We start from the raw sequence: 15,219 nt of genomic DNA on the forward strand, positions 1-15,219 counted from the left end.
GGATAACTGCAAATTAAATTAGTTCATCCTAATTATGCAAAAATGATAAATTCAAATAAGCAAGGTAATTCACTTCCAAATTAAAAAATTTTTCAATCACTTGGCATCTCAAATCAAAGCAAATGGGTAATGTTACCAATTATATCAATTTGATTCTTAAATTTAAATACATAAACATATGATGAACTGAATTAAAATTCTTATTTGATATGCACTTAACTTATTAACATTTGTACTAAGGTAGAGAACCACATTCAAGATGTAAAACAGGGTCATGTCCTTGGAAAACAAAAACGATAGTCACAAAAGTACTTTTGTGAGAATCTAGCAACAGAATGAGTCCCCCAAATCTACTAAACAAGTTATTCCACAGGAAAGCAAAGAGGATCACATCAGTAAAGGTAACACTGTTGAAGCTTATGAAATATTTATCAAGAGAAATATTTGATAACTAATAAAAATATTCAGTGTTACGATGCAGTATAACACATTAAGTTTCAACATGGTTGCACTTATGAGCATGAGACTTTCATAGAAATAGAAAGAAATGGACATTTATTGAATATGTTATGGTAGGCATTACTAAGTACCTTCAAATACAGTATAGCATTGGAAACTAGGAATCAGAGACATTAAATAACTTGCCCTAGATCACATAGTGATAAATGACAGAGCTAGGACTTAAACTCCATCTTCTGATTGCATATGAGAACCATTTCTATTACATCTGTATCATTTTATCCTGTGCCAGTACTCAAAATATGATGGTGTTTCAAATATTTGCTGGAGGACTTGGTGTCTCAGTCAGGTAAGTGTCCAACTTTTGATCTCAGCTCAGGTCTTGATCTCATGGTTGTAAGTTTAAGTTCCACGTTGGGCTCCATGCTGGGTGTGGAGTCTACTTTAAAATAAAATAATAAAAAATAAAATATTTGCTTAAATATTTCCTAAGCTTTCTAATCAAAGTCAATTCAGATTCCAGTTTCAAAGCTAATGAGTAATAAAGTGATTTTTAGGAGATAAAATACAAAAAATAATATATATGCTTTCTGGGTGGTATGATGAATCTTTCAAACACTTGATAAAACATTCTTTAGGTCTCATATAAAAATGAAAGAATTATCTATTGCTGTATAACAAATCACACCGAAGTGTAGTAGCTTAAAACAGTAATTTACTCCTATGTCTTATTATTCTGTGGATTGACTGGGATTGACTGGGAAGTTTTTGCTTAGGGCCTCCTAGGAATTGCAGTAAGATGTCAGCTGGAGCTGCAATCATCTGTAGCTCGATTGAGCCCGAAGTCAAGATGGTTCATTCATACAACTGATAAGGGATGCTGATTATTATCTTATTTAGAGCTGGCAATCAGAGGGTCTCCAGGTGACTTGGGTTCCTCTCAAAGTAGTGGCTGGGTTCCAAAAGGGAGCAAACCACAGGTAAGTGTTCCAAAAGACCCAGGCTTCTTACAACCTAGTCTCAAAAGTCCCAAAAAGTCCTTTCCAGACAATCTATCGCCTGAGCCAGTCACTAAGGCCTGAGCATAGGGTTTTAACTCCACCTTTTAATATGAAGAACACATGACCTAAAGGAACAGAAGAAGACTACCCATCACACCTTCATCTTCTGCCTCCTGGGATCTCTACTTTACCAACTGACTTAGAAGGGGAAATGTATAATAAAATTACAATAATATAAGTCATTTTTTGGTATTTTCTCTTTTTGGCTCTCTCTGGAAACAGCATTCTTGAATGAATAAATAAGTGAAAGTTTTTTTCTTTCCTTTTTTTCATTCTACTCTTTTTTCCCTTGTGTCTTTTCTCTTTTCTTTCCTTCTTTCTAACTAAAGATAAAAGGTATAAAAAAATTTTTAAGCAACATATTCTAATTAGTAAGTCTTATAGTTAAAGTCTACCCATATCTCCCATCTGATATCTGTCTGATTGAGTATAGAAAAGTAAAAGAAAAAAAAATTTAATGCAGACAAGGGAAAGAAAAGAGAGGGGAAAGGTGGGAAAGAAAAAGTAGATTATCAAGGGCAGAAGGAAAATATAAATGGTAAGGAAAATAAATCAGGAAGACTGAATAGTATTAAGCCCAAGTGGCTGAAAAGACAAAGAGAAAGAAGCCAAATTCTTCCCTTATATGCTGCTTCCACTCCTTCCTTTCCGATCCATTACCACCATCACCAACCTTGTCCAATCTTATTTTTAATGCCTGAATTATTTCTGTATCATCTTACCTAATCTTGCTGCCTAGGGTCTTTATCCCTAAGAAGCCATAAAAAACACTGTTGTCCTCATGGTGCACCCAGTTAACAAACAAACAAACAAACAAACAAACAAAATACTAAATAACTTCTATGGGTAAAGTCTAGTATAAGCATTTTAAAGATTTTCATAATCTGACTCAGCCTCTATCATCAACCTTGTTTCTTTCATTCGGCCAGAGCACTGTAGTTGCTGTATCCAAATACACAGAAAAATGAGACCAGATATCACTATTTATTATATCATAAAAAAGTGAAATCTGGATCAGGAGAAATAACTGATAAATAACAAAAATATTATGTTTCACAAAGCAGTGGCAATGTCATAAGCTTATATTTATTGCACTCGAGGTCCAGATTGCTTCTCAGACACATGACCTTCTCATTTTGCCTTCTGTCCTTTGCTCCAATTGATCCCATCCCCAGAAGCTTTTCCTGCTGCTCTCTACCTTTCCAAATCCTATCTCACTGCAACTCATGAAGACCTCTTCTTCATGGAAAATGACATTAGCTGATGAATTTGGAAGAAGTGTGATTAGCAGGATTATTCTGAATCTGAAGTACTTTGTCAACACTACAGCATCTGATTTGATTCTCTGTGGAGACCGAGTTGCCCAAGTCCCATTTCAGCTTTTATTCTGTGGATTTGTTTGGTACACAGTAGTTTAAGGACCATTTCATCCCATTTTAGTAGATAATTCAACTGGCATCAATCATTTGTACAACTCTGATTTGCAAGAATTACAAATAGCAACTACAGAAACAACTTAAAAAACACCATTGCTAATATTGTGACTCTGGGAATCTGATATAAATGGGATTTTAAAAAAATAGGATATTTAAATATAATAATGGGTGTAGTACATGATCAAACAGATTCTGTGGTGAGAGTTTATTGTCAGGTGTAATTAAAGCTGTAGATACCATTTTGAAAGTACAGAGTTTAAGGGACAAGGGAAGAGACTTTTGAAGCAAAGTAAAAATTAGGAATAATTACAGTGATGACCATGGGATAGCAAAATTTATTCTATGATGAGCTCAGTATGCTTTGAAGTCCCACCGAGTCCAGGAAAGCAGTTATAAGACCAAAGGCAGCTTTGGGAAGAATACCTTTGAGATATGAAAAAGGGGAGTGAATGGCAGTCAGCAAACATAAAAGCGCACTAAAGAGTAAACACCTTGATCACCAGTAGAAATTGTACACTTCAAAATATCTTTTTATTGTAAAGGTTTTTTTGAGGGGGAGAGGGAAAAAGAGCCTGTGAGCTGGCAGGGAAGGGCAGTGGGAGAGGGAGAGAATGTGGAGCTAGACATGGGCTAGATCTCACTACGCTGAGATCATGCTCAGCTGAAACCTAGTCAGACATTTAATTGACTGAGTCACCCAGGTTCCCCTATGCTTCAAAATCTCTTATTTTAAAAAACTAGTTGTCTTTTTCATGTCAGATGTTGAACATGCATGTAGTTGTTATTTTTCTTTTCTAATCTCTTTTCATTTCAAAACTGGGTAAAATGAAACTTTTTAGGGGCACTTATAAAGGTGGTAAAATTATTTTAAAAAGTCAGTAAAAGAATATTATCTCAGACAGGAGAGCAGAGGCTTCTAGGGTGATAGCAAAGTTGTATTACCTGCAGTTCTACAGGTGCTCACTTAATTCTACTCATTTATGTTTTATACATTTTGCTGTTTATGAAGATGCTATGTAGAAAACCATAGATAGTAATAATGTTCAGCTTCTATAACTCATTAGCTCATAGATGTCTGTTACTGCTATAACCAGTGCTTTGCTCACATTCACTTTTGCCCAAATGAAGCTGGTTGTGCATTGAGAGATGACTTCTTATTTTCCAGAAGACATAGTAAACCAGGTCTGGCCCTTGTTGATATTTCAAAGCAGGCTTTTTGTTGCATGGGCATGAGAAGATGTCTTTCTTAAGCCAAGGATGAAGTTTCTTTTTTCTTTCTTTTTTTTTTTTTTTAAAAAAAAAAGATTGGATTGATTGATTTGACAGCACACAGAGCAAGAGAGAGAACATGAGGAACAGAGGGAGAGGGAGAAGCAGGCTTCCCACTGAACAGGGAGCCTCATGTGGGGCTAGATCCCAGGTCCCTGAGATCATGACCTGAGCCAAAAACAGACACTTAATTGATTGAGCCTCTGAAGTTTCATATTTTGTATTATTTAAAGTACCTGATGTAATGCTGCACAACTAGTATGTATTCACTCATTCATTTGACAGATATTTATTGACTTACCCATCAACTGACTCCCTTGAAAGCCAGAGCAATTTGCCAAAAATATGGTTAAATGGCATTTGATAAGTGCTATAAAGACACTAGAGATTCAGCAATTTCTCCTGGCTATCAAATTTATTTTGCATAATGGATGTCACTCTCATTCCCACTGAAGTCTTACAAAGGGATACTAGAATACCGACCAGTTAGAAAGGTGGGGATTTAATAAAAATTGAAATATAAAGAGTCAGAGATAAGAGAGAATAAAAAAAGAAAATGAAGGGGTGCCCAGGTTGGCTTAGTTGGTAGAACATGGGACTCTTTGATCTCAAGGTCGTGAGTTCAAGCCTCATGTTGGGCATAAGATTTATTTCAAAAAATAAGTAAATAAAAATGTATAAATAAAGTAAAAGGAGAGGAATAAGGAGGCAGAGATTGTACAATAGAAAGCCCTCAGTGTCCTACACAGTTTAAGTTGAACCAGATATTCTTTCTGTTTCCTTGATTTTTTTTTTTTTTTTTTTTGATCCTTCCTCTTGTGCATGCCCCCATCTGGAGAAGTCAAAATGAGCACGGATGCCACTGAGACAGGCCAAAGCCAGGAAAATGTCCTGGGATCAAAACTTGGCTGTGTAAGGGCAAAACTTCTGAGCAGCCAGAAGTAGAAAGAGTCAGAAGGTAAACATAACCCATTTTCGAAGGAGTGGCAAAGGTGAAGAGTGGGAAAGCCAAAATTATTCAAGTTGAAAATGGGTGAGCACCGTGGCAGAAGCTAGGAGAAGGGGAGTTAAGAAAGCCAAGCAGCAGGTAAAAAGAGAAATAGAAACTTGGAAAAAGAAAAAAAAGAAAAGTGAAATAAAGAATCCAAGACAATAATTGAGAACCATTCCTTGGAAATTGATCCTGGATTTTGTTGAATATGGGTTAGCTTAATTTAAGAGCACAGGATCCAGGGATGCTTGGGTGGCTCAGTTGGTTAAGTGTCTGACTCTTGATTTCAGCTCAGGTCATGATCTCAGGGTCCTGGGATTGAGCCCTGCTTGGGGCTCAGTGCTCAGGGAGGAGTCTGCTAATCTCTCCCTATGGCTCTCCCCCAGCTTTCTCTTTCTCTTTTTCTAAAATAAATTTAGAAAGCACAGGATCTGAGAGGTACCTTCCTTCCTTATGACTTTATCTGTCACTTGTTGACAGTCTGTTATAACAAAGCATTACAAACACTTACTAAAAGGGGCACCTGGATGACTTAGGAAGTTAAGGGTCTGGACACTTGATTTCAGCTTGGGTCATGATCTCAGGGTTGTAAGATGGAGGCCTCTATTGAGTCCCGTCGAGCCCCCTGTCAATTCCTTGAGGAGGTGTGTGCTCAGTGGGGAGTCTGCTTGAAATTCTCCCTCTCCTTCTGCTCCTCCCTCAACTCTCTTTCTCTCTCTCAAATAAATAAATAAATTAAAAAAAAAAAACACCAAACAAAATTTGAAAGCCATTTAGGCAGTCCTGCTAATGAACCAACTTTACTTAGACTGATTTGACCATAAGCATGACCACATTCCTGAGGACAGTTGTCCCTACATTTCTTCATTGACTATTTTCAGAAACAGAGAACTTTGAAGAAATGGTAGACTTAAATAAATAAATTCAGGTTTGAACCAGCCTGAGAAACTGATAGGTAGAAATGTTTTACTTACAAGCAGAAAATTTACTGAGCACTTACTATGGCTCATGTTGCATGCTCACCCACAATACTTTACATAATATAATAAAGTCATGGCCCAGTGTACTTAATATTTTAAAATTTCTCCATTTGGTCAAAATCAATTAGGTGTTTTTGAGGCTCTTGATCCTCTCTCACCCCAATTTAAACCACAATTTCCTGAAAACTAGGATTACCTTGCCATATTCTTTTTAACCTCTCTCATTTCTAGTGAAGTATGTATCAGGGGCTCTTAGCACCTCAGAGGTCATCTGGATTCTACTTATTTCATGGTGGGAAAGTGACTTGCTCAGTCAATACAGAATAAAGTGTTTAGTAGCAGCCATAAAATAAGTCTTTTTGAATGGTCTTCTCTTCCTGCTTTTCAGAGAAAAAAACAATAATGTAAACTTTTCTATGAGGCCTATACCCCACAGGCACTGCATAATAGCTGAGCCAGGGCTTAACAAAGGATTGGCGGGGGGGTGGGGGGGTGGGGGGGGGAGGGTGTATGTATGTGTGCATGTGCTTGGGCTTGTGTGCTTCACAATGTGATTGTCCCACACGAGGTTCGAGACAGGAAAGAATGTTCAGGCACATGCATATTTATATCAAAGAGATGGTAGGACCTTCCAAACCACGCCCTCCCCCCACCCCAGAAAAAGAATTTGTTTTTTGTGGTGTTAATGTTAAATTTCAGTGAGAGGTTTGGAGAAAGGGTGCAGAGTAGCTAGGGATAGGTTCACATATCTAATTGTGTAGGGAGGATCTGGTATGAAGCCAACCAAAGTCTTTCCTGGAATTGGGTTATTTCATTCTTGAAGGGAAAAAATGCCATGCTCACTCCCCTCCTTGCTCCCGCCTTACTTCCTTGGTGCCCTTCCAAGGTAGGGCCCCTTGGTGCTGGCTTCTCAGTCCTTCCCCTCCCCACCATCACTCTCCCCCACCCTACCCCGGGGAAGGCTTACCAAGGCCAAGAGGGCCAGATGGGGCTGCTGGCAGAGATGCTGCTGATCCGGCTCTTTCTCATCCCACTTTCTGTCTGCCAATGCTTTTGGTGGTGGCAGCGCCTAGTCCTGATGAGGTTAGAATTACCACCCTGTAGCAGGTGGCGCGTGTACCAGCAAGCATCCAGTTGCATTCACTGGTTGTCCTGTACCTGCTCCGGGCTGTAATGTGCCATTATCTTGTTACTCCCATTTTACACTTCACACATCAGCTTTCTCTCAAGACACTTATTTGATCACTAACACTTTGAATATCATGATCATTGGCTCATTTATTTTTTCTATTTTAAAGGGTAGTGTTGATGTGTGCAGGGAGCAGCCATATCGATTTCCACATTTGCCAAGGCATCCGAGTGTGAGCTGCCTATCATGGTGCTAACTTTAATAAAAGGTTATTACTGTGATCATTATTTAGCATTTATATAGCTCCTCACAATTGTTTACCCATTATTCCTCAGAGCACCCCTGTCAAGGTGATCAGTATTAGCCACCCCCATTGTAGAGGCAATAAATCAGGGGTCCTGGAGAGGTTTCAGTAATATCCACAAAAGGACACAAAATGAATAACCACAGAACTGTGGCAGGCCTGGTCTCCCTCCCTCTAGCATACATAGTGGGTTCATTCATTCCATCATTCTGGTTAGCAGACCCACACAGGGTGGGATCCTCATAGCAGGTTGCAGCTCGAATATATACTGAGAGGCCTTCTCTGGCTACACTATGTAAGAGAGCATCCCCTCCCTGTGGCACTCAATATCACATTCCTGCCTTTATAGACTTTACAGTGCTTAGAGCTACCTGAAGTTAGCTTGTTCGTGTATTTACATTCCTGTTTATTGGCTGTCTTCACCATTCAAGGAGGTCATCTCCATGACAACAGCTGTCTTGCCTGGGTTGTTCATTGCTGTATCCATCCTCTGTTGAAAGCACCTGGCACACAGTAGGTGCTTAATAATGCTTGTTGAATGAATGACAATAACAAGAGTCCCCTAAATACTGTTACTCACACATCATTTCCTATGCCTTTCATCTCTTTCGGGACCTTCTGGATATAATCACACATAACAGTCAGTTATTCTTAATTACTCTGGAGCTAATGATCTAGGTTAGATGGCCCAAGTCCTTGGCTTCCCTTCCTCCTTGGCTTCCTCTCCTCCAGAGATTCCTCCAAATCTTTCAGTCATTTCTCACCTTTAGTTGAGATGGGTCAAGGAGAGACTAGGGCAATGAAATAAAAGCCCTGTTAGACAATTTCACTAGTTCTTTTTTTTTTTTTTTATTTCACTAGTTCTAATACCTTCGGAAAGGTAGAAAGTTGAAATTACTGATTCCAAGATTTCTTTTTTACCTTATTTGTAGATTTTTTAAAAAATCCATCTGTTTTATATATGCAATACAGCGAAATGTGCTTTGAAGAAGTTAAAAGCACTATATAAACGTAGCATATAATTATGTATGCATGTAGCCCCATTAACTTTGGTAATTGAGAGTTGGTTATACATTTAAGGTTTAATTAGTTTTGATAGAACAGTCGCTCACACTTTTCTAATGGGTAGGGCCAGACAAGGGCTTAGAAAATGTGCTTTTGGTCGACTTTTTTCTTTTTTTTCAACCCTCAACTCAAGATAAAGCCTGAAAAATCCCTTCAAAGCCTGAAAGGTAGGCAGTAATGCTGATTTGTCATCAACAAATAAGAATAGGGAAATGGTACTAAAGTTTGAATTTTTCCTGCTTCAAATTTCAGACAATAAGATTTCAATTTCCCGGACAGCCCAGATGGCTCAGCAGTTTAGCACTGCCTGCAGCCCAGGGAGTGATCCTGGAGACCCGGGATGAAGTCCCACTTCAGGGTCCCTGCATGGAGCCTGCTTCTCCCTCTGCCTGTGTCTCTGCCTCTCCCTCTCTCTGTGTCTCTAATGAATAAATAAATAAAATCTTTAAAAAAAATATTCAATTTCCCTAAAAAAATCTTAGGCTGATCTTGGAAGACCCCTTGGACAATCTAAACATGAAGTTCTCTATTTAAAGGTTGTTTTTAGTGCTCTTTATAACCCTATGTGCAACCAAAAAAAATGGGTTGCCTTAAATGTAAATGTCTTAAATGTAAGGAATCAACGTGATATCTTATCTTGATAACATGTGCTGTTGCATTTGGCCCTCAAAGCAACTCTGCCCATAGATATTATTGGTGCCACTTTATATAGATGAAAGAACAGACGCAACGCCATTAAGTGGCATTACCCAAGGCCTTAGAAGAAATCACCAAGAAGACTGATCTGGAGGCATCTGGCTGGCTCATTGGTTGAGCATCTGCCTTCGGCTCAGGTCATAGTCCTGGGGTCCTGGGATAGAGTCTTGCATTGGGTTCCCCACAGGAGCCTGCTTCTCCCTCTGCCTATGTCTCTGCCTCTGTGTGTGTGTCTCTCTCATGAATAAATAAATAAAATCTTAAAAAAAAAAAAAAAGAAAAGAAAGAAAGAAAGAAAAAGAAGAAGACTGGTCTGGCCTAAGTCTCCTGACTCCAATTTAATACCCTCCACAATAATGTGAGAAAACCACATTGGAAAGGAAAAACTCATTCCTAGTACTGCTGTCACAGTACAAACTTCAACGTTCAGGCAAATACTGTTCTTTGTTGTTAAACTGGCCACACTTACTCAATCCCAGGCCCTGTGTTTTGCCGAGGGAGGACACAGTAAAATAAAAGACAAGTTAGATTTCCCTGGCTATTACACTCTCTCTGGGATGGGAGACACACACATACAGACCCTGTCACACAGGAGGTGGGGGTACAGACTAGGAGAGCCACAAAGGAGTTCCCTCTGTGGGAGCAGAGGAGAAGCAGTATCTGAAAACATTCCATGAGAGGGATCGCCTTGGCATGAAATCAAGATTTAATTGAGGATATGTTGAAAAGAGGGAAAAGGAAAAATGGGACGTCTAGTAAATTTTATCTACCTAAAATCTTATCTACCATGGCAAGAATTTTTTTTATGGGAAGTGGGCAGGAGGGAGTGAGTTCGATGGGGGCTGAGTTAAGGAGGGCACTTACAGTGATGAGCACTGGGTATTATACAGAAGTGTTGAATCACTATATCATACACCTGAAACTAATATTACACTGTTAACTAACTGGAATTTAAATAAAAACTTGAAAAAAAATAAAGAATGAGTAATGTTTCTACAAATTGGGAGGAGAGGGGGCATTTCTACCAGAGGAACCAACATTAAAAGGCAGTGGGAAGAGCCAGTAGTTCATTTGAATTCGGTGTGGAATGCACCTGCATGGACAGGGCACAAGCTGGTGCTGCTGTAGAAGGCCTTGAATAGATGGACACAGATCTGTATGCTTACATGGCTGTTGGCAAGGACGCCAGGAAAAGCAACCAAAAGGTGGCACGCTGGGAATTGAGCATCACAGGCGGCAGCAGCAGTGGTTCTCACATTTGAAATGACCTCCTTGTTAAAATCTAACTGCTGGGCACCTGGGTAGCTCAGTGGTTGAGCGTCTGCCTTTGGCTCAGGTCATGATCCTGGGGTCCTGGGATTGATTCCCACACTGGGTTCCCCGCAGGGAGCCTGCTCCTCCCTCTGCTTATATTTCTGCCTCTCTGTCTCTCATGAAAAAATAAATAAAATCTTTAAAATTAAAACAAAACAAAACACCTAACTGCTGAGCCCCACCCCAAAGTTTCCTCTTAAGCAAGTTTAGGGTGAGGCCCAGCACTTTCATTTCTAAAAAGTTCCCAGGTGATTGCTAATGCTGCCGGTCTGGGAACAATCGGAGAACCGGTAACAATAGCAACAAGGAGAAGTCAAAAATCAGAGTTTCAAAAGGACAGAAGTAAAAGGACTGATCCAACAGCACAGATCAGAAGGAATGGGGCCCTGGCCAGAGAGCTGATGGTGGGAAAGTAGGGAACAGAAACCAGAACAGCCAAGGGTTTCAAAGGACAGGGGGCCACAGGACCTCGTTCCAGGTCATTTCAAACCACATATTATTGGTAAATCTCCAGGGCCTGTGCCAGGTACACAAGAAGGATTTGAAATTTGTTTTGAAAACAGCAGTCCTGGGGCATCTGGGCAGCTCAGCAGTTGAGCATCTGCCTTCAGCTCAGGTCATGATCCTGGGGTCCTGGGATCGAGTCCCACATCAGGCTCACTGCAGGGAGCCAGCTTCTCCCTCTGCTGATGTCTCTGCCTCTTTCTCTATGTCTCTCATGAGTAAATAAATAAAATCTATTTAAAAAAAAAAAAAAGGAAGGAGCAGTCCTGCCTAGAAATTAAGCTCTGAGTTTTATCTTTCCCTCCCTCCCACATCAATAACCTCATTCTAGTGCAGCTTAGGTTGCTAAAGCATCTCTCAGGGAGAACATAAATATCTATCTATCTGCACCTAGCCAGCAAGTGTATCTATCTGTGTGTATAAAATCATGCTAAAGTTGATTTCCTTATTATTTCATGTTAGAACACCCTTGTCGCTAAATAGTGTTCAGAATAAATATGCAGTATAGGAAGCAACCATCTCTACCTAGTGGGGCACAAAAGTATGAACTCATCATACCATATAAACACCCCATGAAAATATGGATGAATCCTTTATCCAACCAACGTTCACTGAGTACCTACTACATGACAAGCACTGCGGATGGGTGAGACACAAAAATGAATAAAACATGGGCTATCCTCACCGCAGTTCAAAATCTAGCAGTCCCTTTCCCATGCTGTTAAATCCACCTAAGGATTGTGTTTGGCTTCAAATAAAAATTTTATTTTTTTTATTTATTTTTTATTTTTTTTTATTTTTTTTTCAAATAAAAATTTTAAAGCAGGGAGAGATGATACTTAGCTTTTCTAAATTGACCACCGCTGTTGTCTAATTATTCAACTGAAGAGAGCACTTCGGTCCTGGGTTGCTTCACCGAGCTCCAATATATTCTGCTGACACGTAGAGAGAGTGTGGGGAGCATCCAGCACCCGTTCACCCCCCTGCTCTTTAAGTATGGTGACCATTTTTATCACTTACACCTTTCAATACCCACAGAGTGCCACTTGGGTTTTTAAAATATCATTTCCCTTACTGCCTCCTAAAATAACAGGGTCACTTCAGGACCAGTGAGTGGTTGGCACTGTGACGTGTTTCCCACAAGTACTAATAGTTCTGGAAAGGAACAAGTAGTTTCACAGCTGCCAGTCTGGGTGCTGAACTTTCTACTGTCAGTGAGAATCATGTCCCAGTGAAAATAGAGAAGTGGAACTGACCATCAAAGGGATAAGGTGACAGGGACTGTTGTTTACTCGAGGCAGAGAGCAACTGAAAATGATTTCTGCAGCTGGAACAAAACAAAGACAAGGGTTGAAGGTCAACTTCCTCTTCTATTTTGGCTAATCAGCACACCTAAGCAGCCTTTCCCAAATCTCTCGGGTCTGCTGACTATTTTTATTCCGGAAAAGACCCCACATGCTATACTGACCTAAACCTCTTGGTCACTGGAGGGAAACAACAGGGAAAATGTTGAAGTCATCCGAGGCACCCGGCTCTCCCAACCCCAACCTCATAGGTCTCCAAGGATTTTAATTGTTAAATGACCTCACATCCATGCACATCCCCCACACTGGCCTCCATGTTGACATCATCTCTGTCGTAAATGACTGCAATAGCCTTCCATTGCTTAGCAAACCCCCCCACCCAGGCCACTCTTCACATTAATTCACAGAATTCATTTACTCTAATTCATTCATTCACACTAATCTTTTAGAAATTCAAATGTTACTACTAAAATCAGAGTACCTCACAAGTACACAGAAAACCTATCTTAAAACGTTTCTCTGGGGCAGCTGGGTGGCTCAGTAGGTTAAGGATCTTCCTGAGGCTCAGGTCATGATCCCAGGGTCCTGGGATCCAGCCCCATGTTGGGTTCCCTGCTCAGCGGGGAGCCTGCTTCTCCCTCTCCCTCTGCCTGCAGCTTCTCCTACCTGTGCTCTTGCTCTTTCTCTGTCAAATAAACCAATAAAATATTTTTTTAAAAAAATTTTTTATCTGGCTACAAACTGGTGGTTGCCAGAGGGGAGGGGGAAGGGAAGATGGGTGATGGGTCAAATAGGGGAACCGGATTAAGAATGCACTTATGATGAGCACGGAGTAATGTAGGGAAATTATTCACTCACTATATTAGACACCTGAAAGTAATATGTTGTATGTTAATTATACTGGAATTTAAGAAATAAATATTTTTTTTCCCTCTGGCTCCCTATTGCTCCAAAGACTTACTCAATGTGTGCTATATCCCAGGTTTGGCCCAGAGAGCTCTGTGTGCGTAATCTGTGTCTCCCACTCTGTTCCCTCTTCTTATTGCATCACATTCCTCCCTCCTCGCTGGCTTTGCTCTCATCACCCAGATTTCCCTGTCTGGAACACTCCTGCCTCCCTGGTTGGCCACACTGTTTCCTACACACCTCTTAGCTCTTAACCCATATCAGCTCCTGAGGGATGCTTGAGGAAAACCCTTTCCTCCCTGGTGGGGCCAGATCCCCATGTTCTAAGCTCCCTTGGCACCATCAACCAGCTCATGAACCTTTCATGGAATGTATCACAGGCCATTTATATGATCTTGTATGACTGTCGAATTTCTGCCTGCCTTCCCACTAGACTGTAAGATCCAGGAAGGTAGAGACTTGATGTCTTTTTTTTTTTTTTTTATGATAGTCACAGAGAGAGAGAGAGAGAGAGAGAGAGAGGCAGAGACACAGGAGGAGGGAGAAGCAGGCTCCATGCACTGGGAGTCCGACGTGGGATTCGATCCCGGGTCTCCAGGATCGCGCCCTGGGCCAAAGGCAGGCGCCAAACTGCTGCGCCACCCAGGGATCCCGAGACTTGATGTCTTTTTTGCTTACCAATGTGTTCCAGAGCCCAGCACAGTTTCTGGCACATATTAGGAACTAAATAAATATATTCATTATGAAGGATGGAAGGATGGCAGGCAGGCAGGTGGGTAAAGTAATATCAGTAAGACAAGAAAGAAGAGGTCTAGCATTTTAAGTGAATGATAATAATAGATAACAATTTAAACTTCCAATGTTAGGTAAAGTTCTAAGATACATTTGTAATTCCTTCCTCATAACAACCTTATGGAGTAGTGATTTTGATTACCCTCATTTCATAGATGAGGGAACCAAGGCACACAGAGATTACTCACAATCACACAGCTAAGCAATGTACCTCATAAGGAAAGACAGTATGATCATATGTAACCACAGGAAGACAGTCTGCTCAGGGAGCTTTTTTTTTTTTTTTTTTTACTCAATCACTTTTGAGGGTCTTAGCAACCACTGCTTTTGAGGGTCAAGGACTTATCTTATTTGGAACTGGATATTGAAAGCAAAAAATTCTATGTCCTCTACAAATGTATTGACCTCCTCAATAAATGAAGATCAGAAAAAAACCCTTACCTGGAATTCAGCTGCCCCTCTGTCACTTTTCTGGGTGAAATTTGTCTACGTGAATGTGAGGTTGCACCACTGCAAGCGAGCACAGTGTAAAGCGAGAACTCACTCTAACTTCAGTAGTCATTGTACTGTTTTAAAGTGAGCAGAACAGACATTGAAGCAGCTAATGGATAAAAGAAAGGGGGGGCGGGGGAAGAGTTCAGAGTATGGAAAGAAGAAGGGAAGAGCTGTTCCCTAGGAAGAAAGATTGAAATAGAGATATATTTGTTTAGAAAAGAGGATGAAAAGAAATGTGCTGCCCTCCAAACATCTACAGGAAGCCACCGGCTGTGCACGCCACCATAGATCAGTTTATTTTGGGCCCAACCTGGAATAGAAAGCCTAATGTTTAAACAAGGCAAAGGCTTCTGGGGAGGACGGGAGGAAGGCATTATGTGGAACAAAACAACTTACTTGCAAAATGAAACTCTAGATGGAGCAGTTTGCTCTTTGATTTTTCTGTGGAGACTGATAGTGATTTCACTGGATTAGTAACTATTGAAAAGATGCCTATTAGGAATACCTTAGCTCT

General features: G+C 40.4%; 1 long non-coding RNA gene across 2 annotated transcripts; it reads right to left on the bottom strand.

Moving 5' to 3' along the window:
* Positions 1 to 538: 538 nt before the first annotated feature.
* Positions 539 to 7,358, bottom strand: LOC129500277 (uncharacterized). 2 transcript variants are annotated; one of them, XR_008662529.1, is made up of 2 exons: positions 7,164 to 7,358; positions 539 to 898 (listed from the first exon to the last, which is right to left on the bottom strand). It is a non-coding gene; the product is annotated as an uncharacterized LOC129500277 (long non-coding RNA). The 2 variants fall into 2 exon arrangements; XR_008662530.1 differs by having other exon boundaries at positions 539 to 901.
* Between the last annotated feature and the right edge of the window lie 7,861 nt (positions 7,359 to 15,219).

This window comes from Nyctereutes procyonoides, unplaced genomic scaffold (assembly GCF_905146905.1).
Source record: "Nyctereutes procyonoides isolate TBG_1078 unplaced genomic scaffold, NYPRO_anot_genome, whole genome shotgun sequence".
NCBI lineage: Eukaryota > Metazoa > Chordata > Mammalia > Carnivora > Canidae > Nyctereutes > Nyctereutes procyonoides.